Here is a 10,697-nt window from a genome sequence, read left to right on the forward strand (position 1 = left end):
GCCCAGGCCAGCGGCAGGAAGTAAGAAAACCTCGGTTTCCATATCTGCATCAGCTACACAGTGCTCGCACACAGGAGGCATCAGCCAGTTTTCTCAGTTAAAGAGACAGAAACAAAATGTGTCCTCACTACTTTTTGAATGTACCATGTTATCTAATGTTGTAACTTAATTGAATGAATAAACTCCATATGCATCTGGACACATGCATGGAAAATTCCCAAACATTTCAAGCCAAAACAGAGTATTTTGCCAAAAGAAAATTTCTTTCACATGTGAATTTCACTTTTTTCTATCTTTTAGTGATTTTAATGTAATGAAATTGAGAAGTCTGTGCTTCTAAAAGACTTTTTAAAGAGCAAGATATTTTTCCATTTAAAAAAAAAACAATTGGCAAAATATCTTCTACTGTAGATAGAAGTTAATTGGCTGAGGGTAATAAACAGAAGTTTAAAAAACGACCTTTTATCCCCTGCTATTCTGTCAAGGGCTACAGTGAATTACACACCCTGGCTTGGGTTTACAAGCCTTGTGCTGGAAGCCAGCAGTCATGGAGGCCATGCTCTCCCACACTTAGAAAAAAAGCCCATGAGAAAGAGCTCCATCAAGTTCACACACCATGACCTCCAGCAAGACCTGAAAAATGCCCAGTTCCACAAAATACCTGTGTCCAAATACTTTCAGCGCACAGCTCTGGCATCAGGTTCCTGTGAGGACAGACCCTGAGATGGATTTCTGGATGGAGGCTGCTGCTGGAGGAGACAATGTCACTGCAGATGGCTCATGCTGCTCCTCCCGCCTGCCGTCCTGTTGGGGAACTGCAGAGATTCACCCCAGCTGGGCGGACTCTGCTGTGTCCCCTATCAAGAAGCTCCTCAACTTCCCTTGGTTTTTCCTTTTTAAAACTCTCTGGTGTTTTCCTCTCCAGTGGGGGCTGCATCTCACCTTAGAAGAAAAGATTTTCCAACTAGGGGCTGTCTTGGTAGCTGGACCAGAGGAAGGTCTCCTCTCTCTGGAGTGAGGTCCAGCCAAGTAACTCCAGCCAGAACTCAGTGAGCGGGGCTGGATCTGCCCTGTTCTCCTCCCATCCTCGTGCAGATTGTGGAAACCCATCCATGCCCTATGCAAAGTCCTGCATCTCAGATTGTAAAATGGCAAAAGCTGAATTTAAAATAGATGATTATATTGACTCTATGAGGAAAAGAAAGTTCTGAGGGAGACAATTGGCAAGCAAAGAATTATGTGTAACTTGTTAGAACACTAGGGTGTAGTTTGTTTGTCTCACTGATTATTTTCTGTTTAACAGGCTGGCTAAGAACCAGAGGGAGAGAAAGCTGGTTGGGAATTGAGAGGCATGAGGCCACCTCAGTCCCAACATTTCCATGTAAACAATGATGCAAGCTGGGCTGGGGGCAGGAGGCCCTGGAAATCCTCACAATCTCAACTTTTAAATTATTTAAAATATTATATCATTTATGATCTCCTTAACAAAGAACTTTTTTTCTAATTAAAAAAGTGTATAATCTCTTTGGAGGATCTTTAGTAAATACAAAATGAGTTATAAAAGAAAGAAAAATTATTTACAATTTTATCACTCAAATTTTGATAATTATATTCCTGCATTTTTAACTAAACGTAGATATTTTAGATTATACTGTACATAAAATGTTGTATCTGTTTTTTCATCCAATATTAAATCATAAACGTTTCACATGGCATAAACTATATATGTAAATCAGCTATTTCCACACCTGGATGCTTGATTTAACCCTCCTTATACTGTTAGCCATTTAAATGATTTCTACTTTATCCTTCTTGCTTTTCTGGAACCCAGGCTTGACCAGCATGAAACTGCAGGTGAACCCAACCATCTGTGACTCCAGGGAGACTTTTCCCATGGACCACACGCCACCGGACACCACAGGCCTCTTGTGGAGACTTTTCCCATGGACCACACGCCACCGGACACCACAGGCCTCTTGTGGAGATTCCACTGCCTCTGGCATCTTCGCCCCGGCTGAAATTCTCACCCAGGAGGCCAGCAAATCCTCTGGGGCAGAAGTTGTCACCACAACTGTATTAACTCCATCAAGGAGGGCAGTGGAATCTTCCAGGGCAGGCGGCCCCTCCGCAGGGGGAAGGGCCACTTCAGGAGGATGTGTCTCAGAACTTTGCAGCGACGTTTCCCCTTTTTCCCACCTTTAATTTTTTTTTGCAATGATTTCTGGATTTTGGCCTCTTTTGCTGTGCTAGGAAAATCCTTTTGATTCGGGTAGGCAAAGGCACACAGGCGCTTATATGCATCCGACTTCTGACCTTTGGAACTCAGCTTCAAGTGTTGGCATCAGGCCCGCAGGATGTCCCGGTTAATCAGATTAACAGGTGGCAGTTTAGAGGGTAATGGAGGAATTGGTATCTTCTTCTGAGGTCCAGGGTTGTCAGTGTACTCTGCCTTCTTCTCAGGACAGAGCACTTTATCGCCTTTGACACATTTTTTCTTTTGTTCCCTTTGCTGATGTTCCTGGCAAAGCAATCATGTTTGGTTGATTAGAAGCCTGCTGATCCTCTTCCCTCAACTTCTTTGTGGAAGTGTCCTTGCCTTTTGCCTTCTCCATACTTGTAGAGGAAATGGAGCCTCGCAAGATGAAAAAAAATGCAAATTCTTAAATTTAAAAGTTTAGGATGTCTGACAACCCTGACAAAAACAAGCAATGGGGAAAGGATTCCCTATTTAATAAATGGTGCTGGGAAAACTGGCTAGCCCTACGCAGAAAACTGAAACTGGACTCCTTCCTTACACCTTATACAAAAATTAACTCAAGATGGACGAAAGGGTTAAATGTAAGACTTAAAACCTTAAAAAAAAACCCTAGAAGAAAACCTGGGGAATACCATTCAGGACATAGCTATGTGCAGAGACTTCATGGACTAAAACACCAAAAGCAATGGCAGCAAAAGCCAGAATTGACAAATGGGATCTAATTAAAGAGCTTCTGCACAGCAAAAGAAACTCTCATCAGAGTGAACAGGTAACTTACAGAATGGGAGAAAATTTTTGCATCTATCCATCTGACAAAGGGCTAATATCCAGAATCTACAAGAAACTTAAACAAATTTAGAAGAAAAAGCCAAAAAAACCTCATCAAAAAGTGGACAAAGGATAATAACAGACACTTCTCAAAAGAAGACATTTATGCAGCCAATGAACATATGAAAAAAAGCTCTCATCACTGGTCATTAGATAAATTCAAATCAAAACCACAATGAGATATCACCTCACGTCAGTTAGAATGGCACTCGTTAAAAAGTCAGGAAACAACAGATGCTGGAGAGGATGTGGAGAAACAAGAACGCTTTTACACTGTTGGTGGGAGTGTAAATTAGTTCAATTATTGTGGAAGACAGTGTGGTGATTCTTCTAGGATCTAGAACCAGAAATACCATTTGACCCAGCAATCCCATTACTGGGTATATACCCAAAGGATTATAAATCATTCTACTATAAAGACACATGCACGCATATGTTTATTGCAGTACTGTTCACAATAGCAAAGACTTGGAACCAACCCAAATGCCCACCAGTGATATACTGGATAAAGAAAATGTGATGTATATACACCATGGAATACTCTGCACCATATAAAAGGATGAGTTCCTGTCCTTTGCAGGGACATAGGTGAAGCTAGAAACCGTATTCTCAGCAACCTAACACAAGAACAGGAAACCAAACACTGCATGTTCTCTCTCGTAAGTGGGAGGTGAACAATGAGAACACATGGGCACAGGGAGGGGAACATCACACACTAGGGCCTGTTGGGGGTTGGGGGGCTAGGGGAGGGATAGCGTTAGGAGAAATACTTAATGTAGATGATGGGTTGATGGGTGGAGCAAACCACGATGGCATGTGTATACCTATGTAACAAACCTGCATGTTCTGCACATGTATCCCAGAAATTAAAGTATAAGAAAGACAGAAAAAAAAAAAGAAGCAGCAGAACAGATCATTTTCTTTTCTTTTTTTTTTTTAATTATTATTATACTTTAAGTTCTAGGGTACATGTGCATAACGTGCAGGTTTGTTACATATGTATACTTGTGCCAAGTTGGTGTGCTGCACCCATCAACTCGTAAGCACCCATCAACTCGTCATTTACATCAGGTATAACTCCCAATGCAATCCCTCCCCCCTCCCCATGATAGGCCCCGGTGTACGATGTTCCCGTTCCCGAGTCCAAGTAAAACGAATCATTTTTTAAAAATCAAAATTTTTGTAAAAAAACAAAAAACAAAAAATAAAAATAAAAGTTTAGGATGTCAACTAATTCTTCACAACTTTCAATTAGAAATCTAGTGCAAAAGAATATTGCTTAAAAGTAGAGTGAAATGTTAACTACATTGGAAATAAAAATAGTTACAAAATAAAAAATTTTTTAACACAATGGAGGATTTTCAGCTTACAGTTAGGTGGATTTAGAAATATCAAAACACATCTGCTAAGGAGATGATGTGGCATCTTTAGAAGTCTGCTTGCACACAGCTGGAAGCCTTCAGGGGTAAAAACAAACTACTTCTCTTGCTGGGATTCAGACATGTCCAAATATGTCTGGTGAACAGATAGAACTTTACTGTCAAATGTATTTAAAGGGCTAGACAATGGGGTAGGGAGGAGACTCAGAAGCCCCCAGGAAGGAATCATTCTGAGTGAAAAACACTAACAAAAAACCAAACACACATGTTAGTCCAGTAATTTCTATAGTTATTCATGAAGTGCTTGATGTGCATCCTTTCTGTATTAGGAACTGCTACAGGCGCGGGGACACCTCACTGAGCGAATCAAGATAAAGCCCTTACAAGCACGAGGCTCACTTCCATGGAGGGAAGACAGAAAATAGACACACAGCACTGTCAGCATAGAGTACAGGGCAGGAATCAAGTAGAGTAAGCAACAGATACTGATGGTCTAAGCTGCTGTTTTAGGTAGAGTAGTTAGAAAAGGCCACTGGGATTAGACTCCATTTGAACAGAGACTTACAAAAAGAGACAAGGCCAAGGTGGGCGGATCACTTGAGGTCAAGAGTTCAAGACCAGTCTGGCAAACATAGTGAAACCCTGTCTCTACTTAAAACAAACAAACAAACAAACAAACAAAAACTAACTGGGCATGGTGGTGGGTGCCTGTAGTCCCAGCTGCTCAGGAGACTGAGGCAGGAGGGTAGCTTGAACCCAGGCGGTGGAGGCTGCAGTGAGCCGAGATCACACTACTTGCACTACAGCCTGGCAGCCTGGGTGACAGAGCAAGACTCTGTCTCAAAAAAAAAAAAAAAAGAGAGAGAGAGAGAGACAAGACAAAGTTGTGTGTGGTGATTTCTGACAGAGGGAACAGAAGATTGGAGGCTCTGAGACAGGAGGGATGGGCAGGTCTGAAGAGTAGATGGCTGTGCAGTGAGAGGGCCATTAGCAAGGGCCTGGGTGGGAGAAGAGCCGTCGGTGAGGTGGTGGGCTGTGAGACAGATCCCCAAGGGGCTTCTGGGTCAGGCAAGGGTTCTGGGTTTGCTCTGAGTGGGAGCAGAAGATTCTGGAAGCTTTTGAGCAATAGCAACTCCAACTCCATCCTGGTCAGAACGGAGGGTTATTGTGATGATGGCCTTCTCTTTTCTCAAGGCACAGATATGAGCCTTCAGGGAGATATTTCTAACGGAAAAACTGAAATGAACGCTACACCTAGGACATTGGGGGCCATGCAATTTTCCTGTGAGATTTCATCAGGACTCTGCAACCCAGGGGAACTCCCTCTCCAAGAATCTCCTCACACCTTGCGCACATGTCGTCACACCTTGCGCACAGGGAGGGCAGCCCAGCAGGCGGAGGCCCCTGGCAGGCCCAGGGTGTAGACTCTTGGGGATTCCCTGTGGTGGCCTCTGCACTGCTGGCTGGGGCTGGAGGAGGCCAAGCCGGGCTGGAGGGCAGCAGAGGCTTTTCTCATCTTCGCTTTTCTCAGGCCCTCCCTTTCCTCCTCCCCACCTCACCTACCCTCTCCTCCTTTTCTTTACTTGTTCTCCACCAACCTGATTTTTCGTCTGTGCTTATTTTGTGGAGGATTATTTGTGCATGGCATAGGAAGGAGACGGTGAAAACCCACTGCTATAAGGAGGATTCTTCAAACTAAAGTATCCGTAAGTGTCCATTTTAAGCAGCTAAATGAATACAGTCAATGGAATGACAAATTGCCAGATCATGTCTTATGGCCAGCTGACAAGAAATCCCTGGAGCATACATAAACCAAGGAACAGGTGCAACTCCAAAAAAGCATTCAAGAAGAGTTCCAAAGACTATGACAAGGTAAGACGGAGCCAGAACCACTAGTTCAAGATTAGATAAAAAAGAATTACATCGTAGCTAGATATTTATTTGTTTAAATATACCACTTTATAATACTGTTTATTTTCAGAAATAATTTTTTCAAAATTTAGTCAAATTATTTTAAGGAAAAGTACAGAATTTCTCTTTTTTAATCTGGGTTCTGTAGTTTAGACTATGGGTTTCTCCCCTGAGATTCCATCTCTAGCTAGTAACAGTGTTTTCTACCATTATGCCACTTGAGTGGGAGGACATTGTTGGTCCAATACTAATCCTGCAAACTGCAGCTTACAAGATTTTACAACATGGTCTTAATTCTTTCCCTGAAAAACCACTCATGGCATGAGGTTGGGGATTAGAATATTTAGGATGGACAGAAAGAATTAAGTGTACTTGGCCGGGCGCGGTGGCTCACGCCTGTAATCCCAGCACTTTGGGAGGCTGAGACGGGCGGATCACGAGGTCAGGAGATCGAGACTATCCTGGCTAACACGGTGAAACCCCGTCTCTACTAAAAAAAATACAAAAATTAGCCGGGCGCGGTGGCGGGCGCCTGTAGTCCCAGCTATACTGGAGGCTGAGGCAGGAGAATGGCATAAACCTGGGAGGCGGAGCTTGCAGTGAGTGGAGATCGCGCCACTGCACTCCAGCCTGGGCGACAGGGCGAGACTCCGTCTCAAAAAAAAAAAAAAAATGAATTAAGTGTACTCGCAAGCACAAAATTTACTTCTCCTTGGTCCATATACAGATGTGGAGATACAGATTAAATTGCTACTTCTTGAGTTAGGTACATTAGGCCTAAGTCCCAATTCTGCCATTTGGCATTACATTGGTCAGGCTACTACTACCTTTACATATTTAAAATATAGGGATAATAATAATACCGATCTTATAGGGTCATTGGTAGGATGAAGTGAGATTTTGCCTGACCTACACTTAGCCAGGTTTCTGTATCAGAGTAGGCATGCTAGAACTAGCTATGTTAGGGTTGTTCCCACTGGTCTTTTACCTAGATGATTGCTTCTAAATTAAATACAAATAGATAACTGAACATTATTTATATAATTTTTGCTGTTTTTTATTTATATAAATTTATGGGGAACATAAGAAATTTTGTTACATGTATATAATGCACAGCAGTCAAGTCAAGGTATTGAGCATGGCCATTACCCAAGTACAATCGATTTTGGTTAAGTACAGTCCCCCTACTCCACTATCAAATATGGAATTAATTCCTTCTGTCTTACCATATGTTTGTACCCTTTAACCCAGTCCTCCTCTTCCTCCCTTTTCTCCCACACTTCCCAATCTCTGTTATTTATTTTGCCCCTCTTGACCTCCATGTGATCAAATATTTTAGTTCCCACATATAAGTGAGAACAGGTGATATTTATTTCTTTGTGCTTGGATTACTTCACTTAAGATAATTCTCTCCAGTTCCATCCATGTTGCCACAAATGACATGCTTTTCTTCTTTTTATGACTGAATAGAATTCCCTTGCATATATTTATGACATTGTCTTTATTCATTCATTTGTTGATAAAAACGGGTTGATTCTATATCTTTGCTATTGTGAATAGTACTGCAATAAACATTCCAAGTTTAAGTATATCTTTTATGTATTGATTTCTATTCCTTTGGATAGATAGGATGTGTACATGAAAAATCCAAAGAAATCTATAATTAACAAGCAAAGTAATTAGATACAAGATAGTATACACAAATCAAATGTATTTTGAAACAATAGCAACAATTAGAAAATCATTTTTTGAGACAGTATCTTACTCTGTCACCCAGGCTGGAGTGCAGTGGCACAAACTCACTGCAGCCTTGAACTCCTGGGCTCCAGCAGAGTCCTCCCATGTCAGCCTCCTCCCACCTCAGCCTCCTCCTCCCACCTCAGCCTCCTCCCACCTCAGCCTCCTCCCACCTCAGCCTCCTCCTCCCACCTCAGCCTCCTCCCACGTCAGCCTCCTCCCACCTCAGCATCCTCCCACCACCTCAGCTTCCTCCCACCTCAGCCTCCTCCCACCTCAGCCTCCTCCCACCTCAGCTTCCTCCCACCTCAGCCTCCCCAGTAATAAGGATTACAGGCAGGTACTATCATGCTTGGCTAATTTTCTTTTTTTTTGGTAGAGATGGAATCTTCCTATGTTGCCTAGGCTAGTCTTGAACTCCTGGCCTCAAGTGATCCTCCTGCCTCAGCGTCGCATAGTGCTGGGATTACAGGAGTGAGCCACTGTACCTGGCCTGAAAATTAATTTTTAAATGACATCATTTACAATTGCATTAAAAATATCAAACACTTAGGAACTAGTGAAATGTGTGCAAGAAAACTATTTTAAAAATGACATAAATTAAAGAAGAGTATCTCCAAATAAATAAAGAGATATTCCATGTTCATGGGCTAAAAGTTTTTATACTGTAAAATATAAATTATTCCTCAAATAATCTATAGAATCTAAGCAATACTATTCCACATCCCAGCAGGTATTTTTATGGAAATTAACCAGTTGATTCTAAAATGTATATGGAAATGCAAAAAGCTAAAAAAGCAAATACAATTTCAAAGAATAACAAAGAATGTTTATAATACTAGGTATCAAGACAGTAATTCAAACAGTGTGATATGGACATGAGAATAAACAAACAGACCAATGAAAGAGAATAGTTTTAGTGAGCATACCTCTTTGGAAAACCACTTAGCAGAATCAGTTAACACTGAACATATGCACACCCTACATCCCCACAAGTCCCCTCTCTTCTAGGTACAGAATAATGCTCCCCCCCAACATAAATATCTAGCTACAATGTAATTAGTATGTCTCCATACTAATCCCCAGAATCTACGCATACGTTACAGTATATGGCAAAAAAGAATTAAGGTTATATAGGTAGAATTCAGTTGACCTGATCATCTGACCTTAAAATAGAGAAATGATCTGGGATTATTCAAGTGGCTGCAAACCTAATGAGATGAGTTCATAAAAAGGAAGGAAGAAGAACCTGTGAGAGGGGTTTGACCTACCCTTGCTGGTTTTGAAAATAGTGGAAGGGGCCTCAAGCCAAGGCATGCGGGTGGCTTCTAGAAGCTGGGAATGGCCCTAATCCAGCAGGAAAATGGGAACCTCAGTCCTACAACCACAAGGAATTAAATTCTGCCCACAGCCCAAATGGGCAGGAAATGATTCTCCCCTAGAACCTCCAGGAACAAACACAGCACTGCTGGTACCTTGATTTTAGACACTACTGGACTTCTGATCTGCAGAACTGTAAAAATATAAATTTGTGTTCTTTTGAGGAACAAAGTTTGTAGTAATTTGTTACAACAGCAATTGAAAATGAATACAGCAGCAGAATAAACAAAAATACTGACATATGTCACTGCAGTCCACCCCCTTGGTTCCTGAACAAGCATGCCTGTGTGCACATACACAAGCACATGCCTCTTCCCATACCGAGAATTCCAAAATGACTGCACCTATTATAATGCAATGGTCCTTCTTTCAACCATAAAAACCCTCCTCTTCTTCCAATGGGAGATGGCCTAGAGTCAGATCCACACAGGTCATTCTGCAAGTCAAGGATCTGAGGATGCCATCCACCCCTCTGGGAAGGTATAACTGCAGTTTCATGATCTTGGAACCTCTAGGCTCCAGACAAATTTAACTATTACCAAGGTACCTCATCTAATCAAGGAGAGAAAACAATTTGAGCCAAAAAATTAAAGAGAGTCTGATACAGTAACTGGTGGTCCAAACAACATGTTGTAGCCACCTGGGCAATGAGGAAGGGAGACCCTTGGTCAGATGGACAATTTGGCTGATGCAGGTTCTGTCTGTGTGGAGGATGTGGTTTCTGCTCCCTTTTATTCTCTGTGGCCCTGCCAGAGAGGAGCCTCATGAAGGGCTGTGGCCCAGCATAGAGCAGCCATGAAAGCCCACACTCTGAGGGTGGGGGTGAGGAGCCTGAGGTGGCCCAGGGGACAGAACGGTCACAGGCTCCTGCATGCCAGGCCAGGGCACTGTGCTGCAACATTCTCTCCAACATTGTGTTGATGCCTATCAATTGATTCTGGCTGTAAACAAACATTTTCCTCTGAATCTTGCCATTCTTCATGCCCTGTCTCTAGGCCTTTAGTCCATGACTTCTGTCCCTGCCTCCTCTCTGGCTCCAAGCAGTGGGAACAGAGAGCTGAGGTAGCACCAACAGCCCCCAAGGCATGGAGAAGTGAGAACTTGCACCAGGAGCAAACACAGCAAAAGGGGTTTGTGAGGGTGCAGGATTCTCTGCTCCCCCATCCTGACTTCCAGAATCCCAGTTTGATGGTTCCCTGCCCAAT

The 10,697-nt window shown here is 42.5% G+C and overlaps 1 pseudogene; it reads right to left on the reverse strand.

Moving 5' to 3' along the window:
* Positions 1 to 1,803: 1,803 nt before the first annotated feature.
* On the reverse strand, positions 1,804 to 2,636 carry LOC105551544 (annotated as a pseudogene).
* Positions 2,637 to 10,697: the final 8,061 nt, after the last annotated feature.

Source organism: Mandrillus leucophaeus, unplaced genomic scaffold, assembly GCF_000951045.1.
Source record: "Mandrillus leucophaeus isolate KB7577 unplaced genomic scaffold, Mleu.le_1.0 Scaffold526, whole genome shotgun sequence".
NCBI lineage: Eukaryota > Metazoa > Chordata > Mammalia > Primates > Cercopithecidae > Mandrillus > Mandrillus leucophaeus.